General features: G+C 36.4%; 1 pseudogene; it reads left to right on the plus strand.

The window, feature by feature from the left end:
* Window positions 1-853: 853 nt before the first annotated feature.
* LOC130546910 (hydroperoxide isomerase ALOXE3-like) lies at window positions 854-22,315 on the plus strand (annotated as a pseudogene).
* Window positions 22,316-25,393: the final 3,078 nt, after the last annotated feature.

Here is a 25,393-nt window from a genome sequence, read left to right on the forward strand (position 1 = left end):
AAATCATATGTATTGTAAAAAGTACTACACAGATAAACACAAATCAAAGCAGTTTAGCAGAAAATCATGCTTTTATGTTTTAAGAACAAAAAAGAAAGGAAAAACAAAATGTTTACATAGTGTTGGAAGAGAGAAACTTCTCTAGAATAACATTGACTGTCCATATGCCAAATATATATTTTTATTGAAACATTGAATTATTAAATATTTATTTACATGTTAGTAAGGTTGTTGTTTTTTGAATGGATTAGGATGAGTAAAAATGGCCTGTAGGGATGAGGGCAAGGGTCTGACTAAAATAAGATTTAGTCGGCAGTCAATGGTAATTAAAGTCATTGGAGTATATTCAAAACGTCTGGAAGCATAGGTTGTAGTTTTTTCTTTCCATTGATAGCAAAACGTAACTTAATGTTCTTCATCATTACTCAAAAGGTGAGAAGTAAACATGTATTTATTTTGCACCTTAGTTGTCTGATTTACACAACAGTTTTTCTTATTTTGATGTCTTATGATTTTTAAAGATCGGGTAACACACGCAGTTTCTGACAATCTCATATTAATCTCGAGTACCCATACAGTAGTATTGCCTACGTCGTATCTTCGAAGAGTATTTAGTTTGATCAAATTTATAAAAGAGAGATACAGCAGTACGATAATTTCCGGAAAACCACGAGCTACTGGAGGCAGGCAGGAGGGATGGGACTACAGCACGAGCACGCAACAGCACGGACAGAAAATTATTCACGTACGCGCCGATTGCCAACAAAACACAGACATATGACTTAGTTTCACTTACCGCGTGCAGTTCATGTGCTAATCATCTTTTAGCACTGGGACCGCGCCATCAGTTTCAAACGATCTCCAAATCCAGCGTTATAGCCTCCATTTAATGCCATGAACAAACAGACACACCTAAACTTCACTATCGCAAGAGATACGAGCTGTGACGCAGCGCAGACAATCATGATGGCAAGCGGCGCGTGGGCGGGCTCTTTCTTTCGCCTTGCAGTGCTTTTCCGGGAAAATTGCCCAATAAAAGGAATAGGATCCCTGTCACGAAACAATGATCCGGACTTTTAAAAAAACTTTCGGAAACAAGTTGGAATGCTGGGGGAGTGTATCAAGCACAGAAATACTACGTCATACGTCCAACTCGTTTTTAAGTATGAGAAGCCAGCATGTTTAACAGTGTAAAGAAGTCCGAATGCATGACATAGCATGTTGCCTCCGCTTTAAGATAAAACACATTTTTTTGTAATTTTCAACTCAAGGTGCATCTGACAAAGCTTATGCTTCATTGCACATGCACATGTTTCACATCCTTATTTCTCAGCATCTGCTAGTGGAGTCTAAATGACAAGAGGTTTTTGTACGACTCCTTATCATTGTGTGTATCTAGAAGCACCGAGGTCACAGAAGCAGTAATATTCTCCCACATCTTCTCTCTGAGCTTCACTGATGGTCAGCTGGAAATTACTATCACCAAAATCACGTCCACTAAATCGAGATGGGACTGAGGAATATCGGACAGTTGCTCCATAGATGAGAAGTTTAGGAGCTTCTCCGGGTTTCTTGAGGTACCAGTTTAAGCAATATTTATTATTACACCAGTCACCGACTCTAATGCTGGTGTTACATGTTATTGTAATGGATTGTCCTGGTTCTATAGTCTTTGCGGATGGGGTCTGAGTCACTTGTGCACTGCAATCTGCAATGAAAATAAAGATATTAGGGTAGATGGTTAAAAAAGAGCCAAAACATTTAAATATAAAGAATAAATATGTAGAAAATCTGTTCATTTGAAAGATAGTCACTTTGCACAAAAAGAGTCCAGATAAAGATCAAGAATATCATTTTTGTCATGGTGATATCTGTTAGCAAACTGCTCTCTGATTCCCCTGTGATCAACAGGGTTCACATGCTACGCACATCATTTATTTATAAATCCAATACAAATCAAATCCCCTTTGGGACAGTGAACATCTGGTCGCAGTGTTGTTCTGAGAATAACACAAACATTCCACACTGATGCTCATGCAAATGTAAGTTTCACTTCTGGCAGGAACAAATGTGATGTTTGTATAGACACACAGGCTAATTTTAATTAAATGGGAGACATACTTCATTATATTAGACAGACACACATTATGAATTTATAAAATCTCTCTCTGTGTGTAGGCAGACTAGGCACTAGGCCTACAAGAAGAGGGTCGCCAAAATGTAATTTCGTCATTTTAGGTTTGAGGACAGGATTCAAAAATGATTCCCCTTCACAAGGCTTTTGAATTAGGTATATGAAACCAACAAACAGTACAAAACCATATTAAAGATGATATGATGATGTTAAGATTGACGAAATACATGCAGTCAACCACGCATTTAACAATTAGTTACAGCGATGTACTACACATGCATTGCCACTAGAGGACAGTAAAAACAATACTATGGTAAATATCATAATGTAAATGGAAGTAAGTAAACTCCGTCTCACACCAGTGGTGGTTCTAGGATTCCGAATATCTTTAAATTTGAACCATATATGTAAGATTAAAATATTAAGAGCTGGTGTTAACTGTATTAAAATGTAAAACGAACATATTTAAGATTGAATTATACATGTGAGATTTAATTTCATGTAAACGTAATTGCATTTAAAATATTAATATTTAATATAATTTATTTATATATTTATTATTATTTAATATCCTTAATAGTCCCAGTGAAAAAAAAATTCAATGCCTATTTTTTTTGTAGCGTTTTTTGTAAATAGTTCATCAATGTGGGTAATTCTCTTTTTAAAATTCGTGTGCCCTCATAATCTGTGATTAAAATGTATAAAAAAGTGTATAAACCTACATTCGTGTTAACGGTCACTTTCCTCCATCTGATTCTAATCAGACTGTTTATTCGTGCGGTATCATGGGAAATAGTGAATGAGCGAGGCTGCGTCCGAAATCGCCTACTTCCATACTACATAGCAGGCGAAAATGAGTATGAGTCATGAATAGTATGTCCGAAACCTCAATATGCAAAAAATAGTAGGCGAGTAATACCCGGATGGTCTACTGCCTCGCGCTTAGATTCGTGAGTGTGGATCAGATGGACACTTATCTATCCCATGATGCCACGGGAGCTGAGCAACAGTCAAATTTATTTAAATCAAATAAATATAGCGGAAAACTTTAAGGCGGACGTCCGTTTTCAATGTAAGTGGCAATAAATGAATTTCTTGTGACTAAATTATGTTTTTATCAACGCTCACATAAGTTGTTGTTAATACGTCATAGGTCAAAGAGCATACGGGTCAAATGACCATAAAACATGGCAGACGCAGTATGTCCGAAATGTATTCATACTACACCCACTCATACTTTATAGAACGCACTGTTTTAACGGCCGATAGGTACTTATTCAAATTCAGTACGTACTGTCACAGTATGCGATTTCAGACGCAGCCCGAGTGTGAACACTCAAAAACAGAATGAATTGTGGGTAAAAACGAATGTAGGTAATGAGTTGTTCACTCAGAATTCGGACAACACTACGAAACGGCGGACACCCGATATAGTGCACTATATCCACCTTATTTGGGGCGTAAATGTGGGCGCCGCCATCTTTGAGCTGATTGTGTTTAGACTTCCGGTGAGCCACTATAGCTAATGACAGTCGTATTGTGAGTGAGACAAGTGTGCTGTTTTGACTGGCAAGTTAATATTTATTATGGAACCCACAGGTACAAGCTTAATGTGTGCAGTTAGAGGTTGCCATAATTGCCGGTACAAACGCAAAAAATGTCTACAAAACATTTGCTTTAACCATAATACACACACCAGAGCTGAATCTGGATGTAGCACATCCTTTGATCTGCATCCATTATTCGTTATTTTAGCCTACTCACACATTGACCAGCACGTATGTGAAAGCTGAGTCAATGTCAAAATTACAAAAATGTCAATGAGAAAAGTTAAGTTTTCATCCTCGATTTAAAAACAATAATGAAAGATGTAAGATGGATGTCCAGAAGGAGTTGGTTCCACAAACTTGGGGCAATGACAGAGAAAGCTCTGTCACCCTTAGATTTTAACCGAGACCGAGGGACAAATAACAAAGCCTTGTCTGTGGATCTTAAAAGTGTGGAAGATGACAAAGGGATAAGAAGATCTTTCAAATACGATGGTGCTTGATCATTAAAACCGAAACAACACAAACGAATCTTGAACTGAACTTTAAGCTGGACCGGAAGCCAATGAAGCGAAGCTAAAATTAGGATGACATGGTCATATTTATTAGCCCCTGCAGCTGCATTTTGTACCAACTGGAGGCGTGAAATCGATGACTTAGGGAGACCTGAGTACAGCAAATTACATTAGTCTAAACGTGAGGTAATAAAGCATGAATGACCTTCTCCAGATCTTGAAAAGTTAAAAACGATTTAAGTTTGGAAATTACCCGCAATTGATAAAAACGGTTCTTCTACATAAAAACTAGATAAGACCTAAAAGCATGGTTAAGTTGATTCACTTCAATACATTACAATAAATTAAAACATCACATAATGCATTCTGACATGAACCAACAATAAATCTCTTTCCACAGCATTCATTAATTTGTTTATGTTACTTAATACTAATCTAGTTGTTTATTCGTGTAAGTTCATTGATGCATGTTAACAAATACGACAGTTAATATTTAAATATTAAATATTAAATATTTATTAAATCCGTTGAAATGAACCATTAAGATAAATAAATGCTGTAGTATTATTACCCATTATTAGTTCATGTTAATTAACTAATGTTTAGAAATGGAACCTAGTTGTAAAGTGTTATCAAAGCTGGTAAGCCGCTTGTTGGCCTGTCACAAAATAAATCATAAAGCATAGGCTATTGTTATCATTCCCATAGGGCGTCGATTTGGGTAGTGATGGTAGGGCCGTGTTCAGGCAATACTAAATGGTCCCTACCAATAATTTCAACCAAACAATTAATCTACACTTATATATAACCACTGATGTCCATCTGTGTCTAGTGTTTTTTACTTATTACTTATTTTATTCATCAAATATCTCATATTTAAAGGCTGTTATAATTCAAAGATCATACAATCCTTATCACTAGTGTCAACATAATTCATTACAGGCTTAATATAAAAAAATGCATTGTGCATAAATAATTTCCAAACGTTTAATTACATTATAATTTTATATCAATATGTCTTAATCAATATATGAGTAATTATGATAATAAATGCAAACTATATTATTATTATTATTATCTAAATTAATTTCTTTTTTATACTAGGACTTCCATATAACTATATAAAAATAATAAAGAGTAAAAATGTAATTATTGGAATAAGTCATAAGAATCAGAAAATATTGAGTTTGATTCACTTTCCCACAACAACTGCTTCTTGTCTCTTCTCACTCACTAGCGCGCACACACACAAACACACAGAGGCAAACACAATTCCACCTCTCTCTCTCATTCACTTCCTGGCTACACACTCACATATCCATGGATTTCTCTGAGCCCTCACACAAACTTGCACACACACTTACAAACACGCACGCATGCACGCACGCATGCACACACACACACACATGTTGGGTTTCCATGTTTTATGGGGACATTCCATAGACGCAAAGGTTTTTATACTGTACAAACTGTATATCATTTTCCCTACCCCTACCCTTACCCCTAAACCTAACAATCGCACAAAACTTTCTGCTCTTTTAGATTTTCAAAAAAGTTAATTCTGTATGATTTATAAGCTTGATTTATAAATCCACAAGGACAAGGATTTTGGATATTGCCATCTTTGTGGGGACATTTTGTCCCCATACTGTAGGGTTTACCCCCCCCACACACACACACAGAGCCCCTCAGGCTCTCCCTCGCTCTCTCAATCACTCCTTTAGCTTCGCACACACAGACATAGAGCCTTTCAAGCTCACCTTCACTCTTTCACCACGTCTTTAGCTTCGCACACACACAGAGGCCTTGCACACCAAGCCTCTCCTTCTCAAACAGTGATCTCCACAAGAGCAATGCAACATATACAAATATATCAAAAACACCGCATATAACAATACACAACACACACCCTCGTGACCTGTTACCTAACAGAATTTTATGCAACCTCGCATCCCTATGCGGCACGCCCCGTTTGGCGTGACCCATTTACCTAAACAGGATTTATGCCCTCTTGATATCCACGCAGCCCCTCTGGCGCAGCACGTTTCATGCACTCTCTCACACATACACATTTCTTGAGATCTGGATACCTTAAAAATCTTCTCAATCGAGTGCAATTTTTTAACACAAAATTTTGTTCAATTTAGGAGAGGCCTACGAGGACCAACGGCATTCAGGGTTTACCTTTATCAGATCGCACAAAACACTCTCTTTTCTCATTTTTAAATCTCGTCTAAAAACGTATTTATTCGATCTGGCCCACCATTAAGGATGTTTTTTCCACTGGTTTTTATCGTTTTTGCTTTTATTACTGTTTTTGTAGTTTGAAATGAGATGTATGAGATCTTAATTGAAATGTACAGCACTTTGGTCAGTCGTGTGGCTGTTTAACAAGTGCTCTATAAATAAATGAACTTGAACTTGAACTACTATATAAGCAAAACGCTTACCTTATTTTTACGGCCCTGATTTTGTGCGATCAGCTGTTTGGTTCACCCGTCACGGCCGTCAGCCTCCTGCCCTCTAGACTGGATCACGTCAAGGGGTCACCAATATGTTCGAATCGGCATTCCAACGCAGAAAGAAATCTCGCAGACAAGGGTTCCAGATGCCAAGAGTTTAAACTTTATTTGCTCGAGCCAACAAAGTGAGATATTCAGAGTTCATCTGAAGTGATCTACCAAATACACATCTGACTCCATATTTTATACAGAATCTCAGGTTGTTTTTCACAGTGTTCGCATGATAACATCTTTTTTATTAGCCTGTCCCCTTCTTGTTTGCCAGTATTATATTTCAATTCCGGCCTACTGTTTTAGAGCGCCTCCCAGGATTTTAAAAAGAAAAACACAGATATCATGTGCCCTTCAAACTACACTTTTCCCGGACACATTTCCTGGGCTTATCAGACGATACATGATTTATCACAGTTTTACTCTGGCACATGGTTTATAATGAGCAACCCAGTGTCCGTGACTTTGTGCTATACATTAGACATGTACAAAAGTCTGTGTGTTATACGTGCCAGTACCTGTCTTAGTGTGATAAAATATTTGGAGTGAGTGCAGGTGTTCAAGTGCTCAAACTCATACATGAGGCCCATAGCCCATATTATATCAGAAAGATTTTGATTGGAAGAACTTGCGCAGTTGTTTGAAAGACGCACGGAGAGGCGGAGTGCATGAGTGCATAAACCAAAAGTGAACGGTGCGTTTTGATTCACATCTTCAGGGAGCACACAAGGTAAGTCAATGCAATTATACTGTGCGTGTTTTCTAGGACTATATATTGCCAAATGTATTTACATTGTCAATATGCTGAATTGAACTGCGGATCCATTAAAAATCCTTGATGTGCAGATTTCATTTACCTAAACAGTACATTTTACTTATTACATTTCTATGTACATTTCAACTTTAGTTTTGGATAGTTTCTTTTGGAAAAGTTCACTAAATATTATATTTTTGTTGTAGTCTATATATTTTGATCTTTATTTCCTGATTAAGACCGGCGTTTTTTAATGTAAACTGAAAGGCTTAGGGGTCTGCAGTGTTCATAATCAGAGATTATTTAAATTTCTGTCAATTAGGCTATTAAAGAACACTGAATTTCTAGTTGAATGCTATGATGATGATATAGGATGTACTAGTATTTACAATTCAAATTTGTAATGCTGTTTTTTGTCAGCTCCATAAGCAAAAACTCCCAAATAATAGCCATGAGGGTTTAAGGTTGACATAGAGACGTGACAAAATACTAAAACACATATTTCACTCAAGGAAAATATTAAATGAGTTGTATTAATTTATGTTAAGAAAAAGAGAGAAATTAAAGTAGGGTACTTATATAAAAAATGTGTCATAATAGTTTATTTATGTTTTTCCTAAACAGAAAATTATCCATGGTTTTTATAGTTAAAGTGTGGTAAGCGTTTTTTTTTTTGTGTGTATTGATTACCATTGGAAAAACCACGGTTTTACACTACCCATGTTTTTTTTGTGGGTAACCATGTTTGTTTTGGTGTTAACTGTAATTCAATTGTATTTATATAGCGCTTTTCACAATGTGGACTTATTTTCTTTAGAAAATAAGAAAAACAGAAAAACACAGAAAAGGTAAAACACAGCACAGTGCATGGTGTTTAAAGAAAAAGCCAGATCATTCTAGTAAATAATATCCAATAAATGCAGTCTCCCGGTGAGCAAGCCAGCACGGCCCTGTGGCGAGGAACCCAAACCCCAATGATAAATAAATGGAGAAATAAACCTCGGGAGAAACCAGTCTCAGCCGGTAGGGCCAGGTCCTCTCAGACGGGTCACAGCTGAACTCAGTGACTTTGATTAAAAGTTACTGAGTAAATGTTTATGAAGGATATGGAGGGCTTATTAGCTGTGATTTAGGAAATGTCATGTGTTGAAACTGTTTAGGTATTGATATCAGACAACAGAGGAATTTTATAAGCAGGGAAAATAGTAATGGCATAATGTAACTGAGTGCAGCTAACTTCAAACTGCTGTCATGTGATTTAAGTTTAGTATTAAATACTAAGTATTGTAAATTTAGCATAATGTGACAAGTAGTCCGTCTTTGCTCTTGAGTGGTGATGGAATTGCCTGAGATGGAGCTGGGATGGTCAGTCAGTCCGCAGGCTCTCACAGGAGGATGGCACAGGATTTTCAGATGGAGCTGGTGTAATCTTAGTTAGGGATGGGCATATGACGTTCATCTGGGCCTGGTCTAATCTCTCCCGAGGCGGGGGAGGAGGGCTGAAAGAGAATAATTAGCGTAGCTGCTGTTCGTTAATTAACTCATTCATTCAGCATATTATGCAATAAGTGAATGCTTGGCTGAAAAGATGTGTTTTTAATGTAGATTTAAATTGGGAGAGTGTGTCTGACCCTCGAATAGCATGGGGAAGGCTATCCAGAGTTTAGGTGCTACGTATGAGAAAGCTCTACCCCCTTTGGTGGATTTAGTTATTCTAGGTGTTATCAAAAGTCCGGAGTTTTCCGGAGACTTACATTTTTCGTGTATGTCATTATTTTGTAAGAAAGAGCACAACTGAGTGGACACTACTTATTCTAGTATTTTAGACAGGAAAGGGAGATTTGAAATAGGTCTATGGTTTCCTAGTTCATTGGGGTCTAAATTTGGTTTCTTGATAAGAGGCTTAATCACGACCAGCTTCAAGGGTCCTGGGACATGGCCTAGATTATTTGACGAGTTGATAATGTTATAAATGGGCTCAATTCCAACATGTAATAACTCTTTTAATAATTTAGTTGGTATGGGGTCTAATAAGCATGTTGTAGGTTTAGATGTTGCAATACGTTTAATTAAATCTTCCTGTTTAGGTGAGAAACACTGTAGCCTTTCTTTTTGGGCGATGGTTGATACTAATTCAAAGGACAGACTTGGAGGTTGAGTTTTTACTATTTTGTCTCGTATGTTTTCGATTTTCTCTGTAAAAAATTTCATGAAATCATTGCTACCAAGGTGCGGCGGAATACCCAGGTCAGGTGAAGTCTGTTTATTTGTTAGTTTAGCAACTGTACTAAATAAAAACCTTGGATTGTTTTTGTTAGTTTCTATGAGGTTACGGAGGTGCTCAGCCTTTGCTGCTTTTAGTGCCTTTTTATAACAGTTTGCACTCTCTTTCCACACAATTTTAAAGACCTCTAATTGGGTTTGTTTCTATTTGCGCTCCAGTTTACATGTTTCTCTTTTAAGAATGCGAGTGGTGCTATTGTAGCACGGTGTTATGTTTTTCTAATTCATCTTTTTTGACTTATAGGTGTGACAGCTTCTAATGTGTTAGAGAAAATAGTTCCCATGTTGCTGGTCATGTCATAGAGCGATTCTGTATTTATTGGCTTGGTTATTAAAGGAGTCAGATCTGGCAAGTTCTACCCTGTCGAAGAAGTGCTCTCGTGAATGCGATCCATACACTGACAAGACAGAGGAGAATATATAGATTAAAGTCGGTATTTTGGTTTGTTTTTCGCACATAAAGCATTCTCGTCACTTCAAAAAAATTCAACTGAGCCACTATGTGCAGATGGACTAATTTAACGATGTCTTTAGTACTTTTCTGGACCTTGGCAAAAATTGACACCTCATTGACACCATGGCTTCAATGAGGAGGCCTGGAAAGCTCTAGGATGTCTCCTAAATATCTCTAAACATGTTTAACGTCATGTGGGTGAGTAAAAAATCACAGAAAGTTGATTTTTGGGTGAACTTACACTTTAAAGATAAGTTTTACCCTCGGTGAAATAACAATTTAAAACATAAATCTTAAGATATAACAAGAATAAAAGATATATTAAGAATTAGTTTGAAGGAACTCCGGCTCAAACCACGCACTCTCAGCAAATGACGTCAAAAATCTCTCTCTTCATCAGTGGCATGAGTAATTAAACCATAATTTTTTAATGTATGACCTATGACTTATGTAAGTCCTGAGAATCCTTCTGTGATTTCTTTTAACACTTGATTTATGTTTGCTTTAAGATTTTTGGACTCCATAAATCTGTCAACAAGCATGACTGATAAGCAGGTTCAAAACAAGTTTAACAGGTCTTAAATATACCATAGGAAAGGTCATAAATCAAGGGTCATAAATCATTTTGACACAAAATGACATCTTTGCATGTCTGGTATGTATGTCAGTTAATGTTATTTTGACAATTGTTCAGTATGTGAGATTAATGCTAACTGCTATAGGGACGTGGCTAATATTCACAGAGCCTGTGACACTAAATTTACACAATCCCCCTCTCTCCTCCAGACCCAATAAACAGACTAAACCTTATAAAGGACCTTATTTGGGCCCTTCTATCACAAGGCTTAGGACAGTTTCTCAACTCAACTCAACTCAACTCAACTCAACTCAACTCAACTCAACTCAACTCAACTCAACTCAACTCAACTTTATTTATATAGCGCTTTTTACAATTTTCATTGTTACAAAGCAGCTGTACATGAGACATAATTGACTATAAGCAAAACAATTAAAGTTATACCTGTAAAAACAAGAAAAAGGTGAAAACACAGAAGACAGACATACCCACATACAAAACACTCCACACACACAATATGCACACGTACTAACACACATAGACATAGACACACGCACACACACACACACACGGACGCGCACGCACACACACACACACGTACACAAAGAAGTACGCACACACAGTGAAAGCACACATTTAAGATAAAGGAGAGAGAAGCACAGGTCAAATATAACAGACTATAAATTCCTATATGCAATATTAATTAAGTAAAACTTTAAAATTCTAAAGCAGCCCCCCCGGCCAGGCAGATAGTGCAAAAGAACAGTATGCAAACGGTGGCGAGGAACCCAAAACTCTAATTTCTAGTTGACATATAGTGGCAGCCCTGTCTCCGTGAACAGTTGACCCTTCTGTAATAAGTCATAAATCAGGGCTAATAAATCAACACCGTTTTTTTCTTGTCTTCATTTCTGCTTGGTATGTTCTGTCATGAAATGGCATGTGAAGTTATTTTTAAGTAACTTTTACAATTTAAATAATTGTGCTGTACATGAGATTCATACACCTACAATGCAGGGACAAAATATGTATGTATAACTAGGGTTGGGAATTGAAAATCAATTCCAATTTGGAATCGGAATCGAAAGGCTAGGAATCGGATCGAAAAAAAAGGAATTGGAATCGGATACTTGAGATTAAAATTTGAAATCCTCTTATCAATTCCTGTGTGCATATTTTCAGAAAAGTACACGCGTTGCGTGATCTGCTGATATCTCAATAAAATCCCTTGTGAAAATTAACAATATTTTTACTATGGTAAGCATAGTTCATCTATGGTATTTGCATTAAAAAGCACAGGAACACAAATACACCATAGTTTCATTAAAGTTACAACAGTTTAACCATGATGTAGTTCAACTATGGTAATACAAATTGTAATAAATCTATGTTCTATGGGTATAAATACACAAAATGGTGCTCATATACTGCACTGAAAAAAAAATTACGCTGAAGTTACTTAAAAATATAGTGCATCATTTTTGCGACCAATTTTTTAAGCCAGTTCTACATGAAATTTTAAGCAGCATTACCTTAAATTATTTAGTAGGCATTGCTTAAATTTTTGAGTAACCCTAACCCTATTCCCAGCAAGGGATTTTGCTTAATTTTTTCGGTTGGTGTGACTCACAATTTTAAGTTGTTTTTACTAACACATTTTTGTTATTTCTACCAAAAAAGTCTAGTTTACCCTCATGATCAAATGTAAGCTCATTTAGATGAATAATTTTATGTTCTTAACACCTAAAATACAGAAACAATGGACAGCTGTGAAATGTTAAAAGTTTTATTTTTTCACTGAATAATTTAAACATGAAACATACAGCAGTTCAGAAATGTAAATCTCATTGTACAACAAAAACAAATAAACGATACTAAACAACAGGCATTCTGACAACATTATAACAACAGTAACCATCAACATGGCTAAGGCTAGTGGTTTTTAATATTTCTGGTGTTGTATGCATGAGTGTGTATGTGCATTTGATAACCGTGTAGAGTTATGTTATTTATATAAAGTTTGTGTGTGGTCTTGTATGCTTGCATGTTACGTGTGGTGTTGAGCTGAATATGGAGATCTGGAGATCCCCCTCTGGTGATTACTGTGTGCTCTGCAAGGTTGATTAACTTCACCATTATTGTCCTGAAACAAAACAATATGATATTAATGTATAATATAAATTTAGAATAGTATAAAATATATACATATACATACTGATAATTAAAAGAATGTAAAGAATCAATATGAACTGTTATGTTGCACACACAGGTCTGCTGCATCATGTGGATTCTGCATAAGTTCTTACCTAGTTCTGTATAAGTTCCTCACTATGAAAATTAGGTCTCCCAATATTTTTTAACATTCATTCAGGAATTGGCTTTCCTAAAATATAAAACAAAGATATTAAAGTCACATAATGGAACTTTACCAGAACTTCACAACATTGCCATAGTGTAATGTCACACTAACAAAGTTGATTGTACTTAACACTACTGTGTTTTGTTCACTTCCACTGCTCAGTATAAAAATATGCGTTTATGACACACACAAACAATTATATAAGTACTACAATAAAAGAAAAATTAATCACTAGCCTTAGCCGACACAATTCTCCTCTATCGTGTCTGCAAAGTGACAGTGTGCCGTTTTAAGGAGGTTTCTAACCAACACGATGCATAGAGATTTGAGCCCGCTGTTCCAGCCTCCGCCTCGCACTTCTAGCTCACGGTAAGCGGTCACACCCTGTCCTCACCTCAAGATGCCACATGACAAAAGATAACAGAAACCATTAACAACAAGGCGTTTGTCGCGATGCATCGCAACGCTCGCACGCGGTATAGATAAATAGATGAGACAGATGAAAGGTTTGAAATAAAGCAATGACGGCTTCGCGCTCTTTTTTAACTCACTTAAAAACGTTGTCTGTTAATGTGGCGCGTTGTGTCAAATTGAACCTAAAAAGCTCAAGGAGCTGGACGGCGAATATAACTATCAACGTGTTTTCAATGCCTTCATAAAAGTAGGCAATCGTGATTGTTTACCATAAATCTCATTTAAGCAACGTAAATAAACTTTCTTCTCACAAAAGTTGAAGTGCGCTGTGCACGCACGTTTCTGTACATTTGATATCTAGGAGCTTATTTAAAACACCAAGAAACGTGCACCACCACAATTAAACTTATTTCAAATGAAAACACTAAGAAACATGTATCTTCACACTATTGGTGGGATTTATTTTATGAAACATTTTAGTATAAAACAAGTTAAGTTTACTCACCTTTATCGTCTGAGGAGATGATTTTCAGAAAATGGCCGCTGCTGTGTCACATGATCTAACCGAATCTTAAAATGTTTAGTCAAATTGACTAATAACCAGATTCACGCGACTTTACTAAAAATTACTTGCTGTGTTTACTCATTATTTTAAGCAAACTGCAATCTCAATAAATTTAGTAACATTTATAGCAAGAAATTAAGTAATGTGCAAAACTTATTTTTTTTGAGGAAAATCAGCCTATTTAATTGAGCCATATTTACTAGGGCCACAAATCATTTTTTACAGTGTGTATATATAATTATTTTACAAACAAGTCAATAAGCAGGCTAAATGACCATACAGGTTGATATCTAAATGTTTTACTTCAACTGGGAATCGAAACTGTTAATCGATAAGAATCGAAATCGATTAGCAGAATCGTAATTGGAATCAAAAAAATTCAAACGATTCCCAACCCTATGTATGACCACCTATCCCACCATAGAACTATTATTAATAGTATCAAAATAATATTTTCTCTTTCAATGCTTAGGAACCTCATGATGAGCCAAATGGATACATTTCACGTGACAATTCGTACCTCCATATTACCTCTCTCAGGAACGTATGGCAGTGTTTGGATCTCTCTGGTCGGTACTCTTTGCGAGACCCCTCCAGTGAAAGTGAACCCAGAACAACATCGTTTCCTGCCAGGCTCAGTAAGACCTTTATAGAAAATGTCTCATATCGCTAAATACAGCGATACTATGAAATGCAGTTGAGCAGGAACTTAATGAACCACTTGAATGAACTTGAAAGTCTTTGGATTAAAGCATCTGCTAAATAAATGCAATGTAATGTAAATGTAGCTTAAGTCATTGAACAGATTGATCAATTCAGAAACATAAGAAAGGCATAAGAACAGGTTTTCATTTTAGTACAAGAATCTAACACGAACAACTTTTGTCTTTGAAACAGGTCTATACCATTGTCATCACACCTACAAAGGAAGTTGGCAAATTGGTTTGGCTGAAACTGCGTCTTGAGGCTCAGCCTGGTTTTCCAGATCTGAAATGGCACTGTCAGGATGTTGAGGTGAGACAGCGTTTTGAAGATCCCAATGTGGACATTTTTCCTTGCCATAAATGGATTCAGAGCAAAGACGGCTGTGTTGAGCTTCGGAACAATAAAGGTGAGGCGTTCCTATTTTCAGGAAGAAAACCCCCAAAATATTCAGTTTATGTACACTCTAGAGACATCACATCCTCATTTGTTAGAAAATCTTTCTTATAAAATCCTTAGTGTGTCTGAGAAAGGAGGAGACATTGGCAATCCTAACAGCTCACAGGGAGAAGGCTCTTAAGAACAAACAGGAGTATATCAGGTACACCGTTTTCTTTGTGTTTGTTCGCCACTCTTATTTATTAAAGGAGTAGTTCACCTCAGAGTGAAAAATCTGGCATCATTTACTTACCTTCTTGTCATTTTAAACCTGCATGACTTTCTTTCTTCTGCAGAACACAAAAGAAGATATTTTGAAGAAGAATGTTGGTAACCAAAACTCATTGGGCCCCATTCCCTTGTATTTTATGGACACAAAACCAGTGCAAGTCAAGTGGGACCAACGGTTTTCTTTTACCAACATTCTTCAAAATGTATTCTTTTGTGTTCTGCATGCAGAAGAAAGAAAGTCGTAAACACCTGATGGTATCTCTGCTTTATTGTTCAAATCCTGTGCAGAGGAACTAACTGTGGCATGGAGCCCCACCTTTTAATTCAGAAATCGAAGATGTTTAATGTGGATTCCTTTTTAATTAAGTGGTATTTGTCTTTCTTGACCAATCAGACTCAACAGGTTAGAGTCAATCACACTTTATCCGAGTTGAAAAGTACTAGCACATGTGTCCCACAGGGATGTGTAAGCTCCCCGATCCTTTTTACATTGTATAACGAGTGTTCAAGTTTGGAGCACAATAATTTGATAGTGAAATTCTCAGATGACACAGCGATAGGCTACTTATTCTTCATGCGGTTGTTTTATCAGGCGGTTATAGAGAGCATAATCAGATATGGTATTACGGTTTGGTAACCTTACAGTTCAGGTAAAAGCTAAGCTGGTGCACTTGGTAAAAATAGTGATGAAGGCCACAGGGAGAAGAGACTAATTCCCTTGATCGGTTTGAACAGTCTGTTCTCAGAGAAGCATATAAAATCTTAGCTTATCCACTGCATGTATTGCCTACTGAGTATGAGTTACTACCTTCTGGAAGAAGGTACAGATTCCCAATGTGTAGGTATAATCATTTTAGATGTCTTTTATATATTTCAATCAGAATGTTAAATGATGAACAAGTGTTGTTATTTTTTTTTGTATTGTTGAATTTGTTGGTTATGTTTTTAAAGTTTTTGTCAATGTAAACACCTTGAATCCAACACAAATTTCCCCTTTGGGAGACAATAAAGTGTATTTCATTTCATTTAATAAAGGTTTGAAAAGTCAAGAGGACGATGGTGAGTTTGAAGGTGAACTACTCCTTTAAAGCGATATTTCAGGCAAAATTCAAAATTTCCCCATGTTTTACTCACCCTCAAGGCATCCTAAACGAGTATGATTTTCTTCTGGAAGAACAATGCAGTCATTGCTATAATCCCAAGTATCATTTTACTTCCAAGCGGTAGAATGCGAGTGGATGATAGTTGGCTTTTTGAAGGTCCAAAAAGTGCATCCATCGATCAGAGAACGGCTCGACACGGCTATGTGGTCTTTACAAAGGTCTTCTGACGCAAGAAGTGTCGAGCCGTTCTCTGATCGATTTTGATTCAGTAGTGAAACATCCCTTTAAACCAGTTTTCTCACAGGTCATAAGAATGTTTGTCTGTAGGTTTGCCACATTTATTGACGGCGTCATTCGTTGTGTGGACATGCCCAGTTTGGCAGCTCTAGGCCCCAACCTGACTCACATTCGTCAAAGATATGGTTTACTGTTCTTAAACAACAAGACTAGTTATTTACTATGGATTAGTTCTTAGCTGAATTTGACAATGGAATATTGTGCTTCACTTGTCTGACAGTCCAGGCAACAATGTGCACTATCTAGAAGGTTTTACTGAAAGAGGAACATCTTGGAATAGTCTACAAGAACTTGAGACGTTCTTCCTGTTCAATGGAAGGGAGAACACGGTTGCGAGTATGAACAAATACATTACGTCAAATAAATAACCACAATATCTTTTTGTAATTTGCAAACGGTACCTCTTCTTAAAAAATTGCTCTCAGCTGTGTTTTTGTTTTAGTTTGATAGTTTCTTGTCATTTATTCACTTGCAGAATATGTTCAGGCCCATTGGAAAGAGGATGCATTCTTTGGATATCAATGCCTCAATGGCTCAAATCCGCTGTGTGTCAAACAGATCCGCAGCCTGCCACCCAACCTCGCTGTCACTTCAAAGATGGTCAGATCTTTTTTGCCGGAGGGGTCTTCCCTGAAGCATGAGATGGAGGTGTGTTCGTGTGCACGTGTGATATACTATGAGGCATTTGCATTTGTCTAACTGTAATTGTTATTGTTGCATATATTACAGAAAGGACGTGTTTATCTTCTGGATTATGAGATTCTGGATCAGTTGCCTGCCAATACTGTCAATGGCAAGCAGACGTACTTGACTGCTCCTTTATGTCTGCTGTATTACAACCAAAACGAAGAACTAAAGCCAATTGCCATACAGGTATGGGTTTATAGTTTGCTTGCCCCTTTGGTTATTAGAATATAGAGTCACATTTGCAAAGTCGACCTGTTCTGTGGTGTGAAATGATACGGGGCTGGACAAGTACTGCAACTGCAATGAAATGTCAATAGGTGCAATTTGTAAGCTGTAGCAAAAAGAAAATGTACTATACACATTTTTTATAGCTTTAAAAAGGGGAAAGATAGATAAAGTCAAGAAGGATTCAGGATCAAATAAGTGGCATAGCCACAGGTGTGCCGGTGCCACCCACAGTGACATTTTTATGTCTATTAAATAAAAAAATATTTCATGTTGTTTATTCTCTCCCTTGCTTACTTCAGCTTTAATCCTCCTAGTAACATGGCCTGGTAAACTACAAGCTATCAGTACTGTTTAGCATGTTGCCAAAATATGAAATGCGCTTTGGATAAAAGCTTCTGCCAAATGAATGAAAATGTAATGTAATGACACGGCAAGTCCTTTAACTGTTAGTCATGCAGCTGCGATCCTCTGGCAGGAACTGCTTCTTTAGTTGTGCTAAATATGTTTTATATATAATCTGATATTTTTCTACATTTAGTGTCACTCTGCCCATAAATCCCTGCCTTTGAACGATGTTTTAGTTATTGTAGTCATGTAGGTCAATTGTCCAGGAGAAAGGACATCCAGTAGGCTAAAATAATGAATAATGGATGCAGATCATAGGGTGCGCAACATCCATATTCAGTTCTGGTTCGTGGATTAAGGTTAAAACAAATGTTTTGTAGACATTTTTTGCATTTGTACTGGAAATTGTGGCAACCCTAACTGCACACATTAAGCTTGTACCTGTGGGTTCCGTAATAAATATTAAGTAGCCAGTCAAAACTGCACACTCTTCTCACTCGCAATACGACTGCCATAGCTATAGTGGCTCACCGGAAGTCTAAACACAGCCCAAAGATGGCGGCGACCACATTTACTTCAAAAATAAGGTGGATAGACTTGAAGTGGAAGGTCCTGAATTTACAGTATTTTTGCAACTGCTCACACGTTTCGACTCATTTAGACTTTCCCCCAATATGTTTACTGCGTGTTTTGATCACATTGCCTTATACAAGCTTTCCTTTGGAGCACTTGTTTTCAGTTGTGCATTTAGACGTTTCGCATCAGAAATGAGTGATGAAAGCACCAAATTTCCAAATAAAAACCCTTAATTATCCAAAAAAGTTTTTATGCTTGAAATTGGTGGGTTTAATGTTCGCTACGTCAGAATTTATTTGGCAAATGAGTTTCCATTTCAGGCGAGCCTAGATTTACACATCAGTTTCACACCCACTCAATTCTGTAACGTTAGTGATGCGCAGTGTGGGTTTTTTTGCACATTCATCTGACAATAAATTAGGCACACCCAGCTTTTCAGATGCACACTCAGTCTATTTTCTGGCTACGCTTTTGGTGTGAAGCAAAATAAGTCAGTACTTTTGCAGTATCTTGAAAAGATAATAATTATAATAGTAATTTGCAAGACCTGCATAACAAGTTACAATTATTTAGGCATTTGTTTGAGGTCATAAAGTACTATAAATCAAAAACTGACACTAAAGAATGCTTTAAGGCCATAGGGTTTACGCAAATATGAGCTAGAATTTAAATTATAGCTTCACTTCAATTGGAGTTTCACACAAATGTTTTTACTAGTTACTAGAACGCAAGTCAAGATATTTTAATGAAAGTTTGTAACAAAGCCGTTTGGGGTCACCATTGACTTCAATAGTAGGACAAAAGACTACTATGAGAGTCAATGGTGACCCAAAACAGTTTATTTACAAACTTTTATTAAAATATCTTCATTTGTGTTCAGCACAACGAAGAAATGTATACAGGTCAGTAACAACTGAAGGGTGAGCAAATGATGATAGCATCCTTAAATGGACTTAAATTTCCTAATTTAACTAAGGCTTAGTCCTGGTTTAAGCTAAGCCTTTGTCTGTTAAACCGGGCCTAAATCTCTCCTGATATGTATTTTTTAATACTGAAATCAATTCTTAAATGTAAATTGTGAAATACAATCCTAACTCTTGAGCATGAAATGAATCTTTACTAAAATCAACAAACAAATAATTATCTCATTTTAGCTTCAACAGGTTCGTGGTCCACAGAACCCCGTTTTCTTGCCTTCTGATTCTGCAGCGGATTGGTTGTTAGCAAAGATGTGGGTGCGTAATTCAGATTTTGTAGTCCATCAAGTGCTTTCCCACCTCTTGCGGACTCATTTGGTAGGGGAGGTGTTTTGTACCGCCACACTCAGACAACTGCCAGAGATTCATCCACTGTACCAGGTACCTTAAGCCATCTCACGAAACAACGAAGCAGAACAAATTACTTCTATAGAGAGTTCATCACAACTCAGTAATTATGACCTAGACCATGGATACTTTGAATTCCCTTTCTTTTGTTTATTTAGCTCATTATGCCAAATATTCAGACTACTCTTCAGATCAACATTCATGCTAGAGCAACTCTTCTGGCCAAAGATGGTGTTTTTGACAAGGTTCTTTTAATGTATATTGAGAAAGTTATTGAATCCATTTATTCTTAGGAGTTAGTTAACAAATTCTGTTTTCTTCTCTCTGAAGTCTATTTCTTGTGGTATGGATGCAGTGAAGCTGCTGTTTGCTCGAGGAACTCAACACCTGCGCTATAGCTCAATGTGTGTGCCAGATGACCTGAGATTCCGTGGAGTGGATACACTCCCCATCTGCTATTACGCACAAGATGCTAACAGGGTGTGGGCTGCTCTACACAGGTGCAGTACATTAGGAAGACTGACAACATGGTTGCATATTTTTGTGTTATGAATGAGACATTGATGTATGTTTAATGTGAAGTGTGTGAAGTGAATACATGATTTGCATTTGCATACAGGTTTGTTGAGGGCTGGAGTCGGTTGTATTACTGTAATGATGAGGACGTCCAGCAGGACTGTGAGCTGCAGAGCTGGATTAGAGAGATCTTCATGGAGGGCTTCCTTGGTCTTAGTCAAATAGGTTGACACCCTAAACACACAACACACAATCAATAACACAACTGTCAAAAAAACATTTTGTTCTAAGCGACAAAACATCTAATGCTTGTAAATCTAACCAGGTTTATTGTTAAAATGTCATCTACACCAAAGATGTAGCACACAGCGATGCCATGGAAGAACGATTTTTGTTTCCCCAAAGAACCAGTCAGTCAGTACAGTGGTTTTATTCATTGTTGAGAATCATTGCTTTTCTTCCATGTCATATTCTCCAGGAATTCCACAGTCATTTCAGACTATTGCTGAAATGTGCAAGTTTGTCACCATGGTGGTCTTCACCTGCTCTGCGCTTCACTCAGCTGTGAACTTCTCTCAGGCATGTTCAGTGTTCATGAATAGTATAATTGCCCTTTTAAGAGACCTAACACTCCCAAGTACTACCTAACTAATGTACAGAATAACAGTATATCTTATTTAGATTCAGTTATCATGTGTTTATCTTTCCCCATTCATCTCAACATTTAGCTGGATTAAAACCTTTGGATACCAAACACTCCAGCAGCTCTGGTACGCCCTCCTCCTCAGACCAAAGGCCTTATAACTGAGGATGAGCTTGTGTCCTTCCTTCCTGGAGTGAATTCCTCTTGTCACATCCTTCGTATCTTGAGTCAGCTCTCACAACATGCCATTGACTATGTAAGTGGTAGTTGACTGGACTGTGTGAACTATACACTGTATCTACTGGATTGTTATTATATATTTGTCTATATATTATTTGTATGTTCACATAATACAGCTGTAGACAGTTTGAGGCCCTTTGGATTTGTCAACATACATGATTGTGGTGTACTGTGCATGTGTAGTGCTTATCTAGATTTTCCCTCCTCTGTAGGTGCCCCTGTGCCACTATAAGGAGTGGTACTTCCGCAGTGGCGCCACCCTCAGGCTTGTGGAGAAAGTACAGAAGGAGTTGAAGAATATAGCAAGAGACATCACAAAAAGAAACAAACAGCTGAAGTTACCCTACACTTATCTGTCCCCAGATTATATTGAAAACAATTTGGCTATCTGAGTATAAGAAATCAAGCAGTTTTTTCTTCTTCTTTAGAAGCAGTATCATTGTGGAGATTAACGGGTTTTCTGGATTTTAGAAATATCATAAGTAAACATTACATAAACCATGTGTAGTGTTTATTTTTATGTACCACTGTATTTGCTTTTTAAATGTTGTAGTACGTGTGAATCAACCAATAAATGCATTATTACGTTTAAAATGTATTAGTACATATAACGCAATTTATAGAAAAAGTCGGATAAATTTTTGTTTAGGCAAGGGTAATGCAAAAAGGTATTTTAAAACGAACCACAATAACATTCAAACCGAATTCATGTATTTGTCACAGAAACAAAGGACACGCGCACCCTCTAGTGTGCAATCAATGCTAGTGTCATGTCAAATAAAAGTTCAAATGGGCATCCAAAGAGTGTGCTGGAAACTACTCAGACTCTCCAATAAACAACCACAAATCGTACACCTTTCTTATTAATAAGTGAGTCCTTTATTCAAAATCCTGTTGTTTGTGAATTATTACATGTTATGTCGGGATGGTTTTGTACAAGGTAAAATGTGTTGCACTGGTTTAATATATTATATTCCCCTGCTTGTACACTCAAAAAAAGATTTTTGCTGCTTGTTCAATTTACTTAACTTGCTTAATCAACACAACTTTTGGAAAATTTGGTCACAACATGATTTTTTTATGTTTATTCATATAACTGAATCCATTCATGTTGGGACAACATAAAGGAGTTGTGATGTATTAACATAAAACAGTTACAATTGGGCAGAGGACTTATATTTCCCAGCATGCTTTGCGTAGAACTGAGAGTTATTTTCTTAAATAAGGGTTATTTTATGCGTTTTTCAGTAAAAAGAAACACTTGTTAGTGTTTAATATTCATTTATTTTTTAAGGTTTTGAAGAGATTGTTATTTTTTGAGTTTTGTGGTTACCATTGTTCAGAAAAGCGTTGCCTTTGGTTAGGTCGTGGGCGGTTACAATCCTTTATTTGCATTTCTGAGCATATTCTTATTAAAGTTAAATGAAGTGATGTCTAATTAATGTTAAAAACGTATAATATAAACAATGTTCTTGAGTGCTTTCATAAAATAATTTAATCGATAAAATAGTTTTTTATATTGGTTTTATGTAAAATATGTATGTGACACAAATTAATTTAATCAAGACTACTAAAAAAATAAAGTTCATACTACAAGACTATAAAGAATCGTTTCAAACAAATTACATTTTGTTGGAGAAATGTAATTCAATTTCGTGGAAAAGTTTTCCTTCATTTAATTAAGTTCGTTCAACAACTTTTTTTTGAGTGTATGCTTCATTTTATTTACAAGGAATCATTTGTGTGCGTGTCCAGTGAGAAGAGGGAACACAGAAGGATGTTTGATCGTTTGAAATGATCCCACCGTTGAGTGTTGATGATACACTGACATTGTTTTTAGGATGTGCAAAGTCTACAAGGCCCCCTAAACTTTTATTTACTTTATAAAAGCATAGCAATTTGTTCAACTGACCTCGAGCTGGGCTTCTGTCAAAAGCAACTCCCGCCTTCTTTCATTTGATTGGACAATAATGCTCGCCTCGGGTTCCTTCATTCGATTGGCCATCTCAATTAGATTGATGAGTTCTTGTTGAATGCTGAGGTAGATCAGATCTGAGATCAGTCATAAGCGTTTTCTATAATATTGGCAGCAGTTCATTCAGTTTGTCCTGTTATTCACGACTTTATTGACACACCATGGAAAAATTACCGAGGGTATAAGCCGTATACAAGTGCATTCCCTGCACTACACAAGTGGGTATACAATATCGACTGATGGTATACCATCGACTACACCACTGGTTTCTGGTGATTAAAGCGTATTTGGTTGCTTTCCTATAATATGAAGTGTACTATTCAATGTACTGTGTCCTACTCCTATTTACTTTTACTCCTTGCTGTTCTTAACTGGTCATAAGAAAAAAAGAGCAAAGAAGGATGTGAAAGTAGGCCTACTACTTTAGATGTTTTCAAAAAAGAAAAGTCGCAAAAATCCAAGGTTTCATTGGTTTCACATGTGTGTGCAAATGGAGAGCCTTCTTTTAACAACTACAGTTTATATTACTTAATAAATAAAAAAAGCATCATACACAAAGAGGAAAAAACGTATTAGTTCATTTTTCATGTTTTATCATAAAACGTGTCAGCACTGTTCCAACTTGTGACTTTTGCCCAGCCAAAATCAGATAAACTGAACTTTATTCTTTATTTAGTTTAGTTAAAGGATAAAGAGGAACGTTTAGCTGTGGATATTCAAGCGGTCAATACTCCATACTGTCACTAGATGACAGTAAAATACAGTACTATGGTAACTGCATCCTTATAATTTTGCTCACATCATTTTACAGGATCATGAAAAGGCATTGCAGTTGTGATATAAATGGAGGTATTTTTGTAAATTGCTGTTATATTTTGACCTCTCTCTCCCTCCCTCTCTCTCTCTCTCTCTCTCTCTCTCTCTCTCTCTCTCTCTCATCCCAATTTTCATTTTATGTGGTTGTACTGCTCCTGTGGTTTAAAAATAGACCAACAAACTGCATAAACTTTTATCAGGTCCTGTTCTTAGACACACTTTTGTTCTATATGTGTAAACTGTTTACGCAATAGTAATGTTATTTTAGGCAGAGCACATCTCCTATTTGTATGCCATTCTTACCATCTTTCTAGATGTTTTTAACTCTACTGTTTTTCCATAACTTTTTCTTGTATATTATTTTCAGTCTAGATTCATCTCTTTATTGTCTTTGTACAGGCACAATGATATAAGTCAAACGTCGTCACTGTTGTGGTTATGAGCAAATGTCTCAAATCTCTTTAAAGGCAACAATGATAAAGAGGTGTGAAGATATGAGCTGTGATAAGGACAATTGCTTTTCCTTCCCTTATTTCGATAAAGCATTTTTCAAAGATTTCGTTTTAAAACTGTACAATGCTCTGAGTACTTTTATGCAATTCTTGAGATTTCACAAAAATAGTTGAAATCTGAATAAAGATGGATTTTAACATGTCTAATGTAGGGTTGGGTATCGTTTTTTTTTTTTCGATACCGGTGCCAAATCGATACCTGTAAAACGGTACCGGTGCCAAAACGGTGCCTGAACCGATACTTTTTAAAAAAGCCACAAAATGATGGTGGATGACTTAAGAATACCTTTTTATTAGAGAAAAAAATATTTAAATTGAACAATATATTAAAAGTTTAAAGTATACATGAATAAGTAAATCAGTGTTGGGTAAATTACTCTGAAAAAGTAATTAATTACTAGTTACTAATTACATATTCAATAGTGTAATTAGATTACGGTACAAATTACTCTCTCCAAAAAGTATTTAATTACTTATTACTAATTACTTTCTATCAACCTTGATTTGTTAAGTGATTCAAGGATAGACATGAAACGACTCTTAATTCATTCAAATAAATAATATAAAACTACATAAAGTGGTATTATTAACTGATCAAAGTATTACAAATGTGAGAATTATACATTGAAGCATGGACTTTGAAT

The sequence above is a fragment of the Triplophysa rosa genome, linkage group LG23 (genome assembly GCF_024868665.1).
Source record: "Triplophysa rosa linkage group LG23, Trosa_1v2, whole genome shotgun sequence".
In the NCBI taxonomy this organism is placed as follows: domain Eukaryota; kingdom Metazoa; phylum Chordata; class Actinopteri; order Cypriniformes; family Nemacheilidae; genus Triplophysa; species Triplophysa rosa.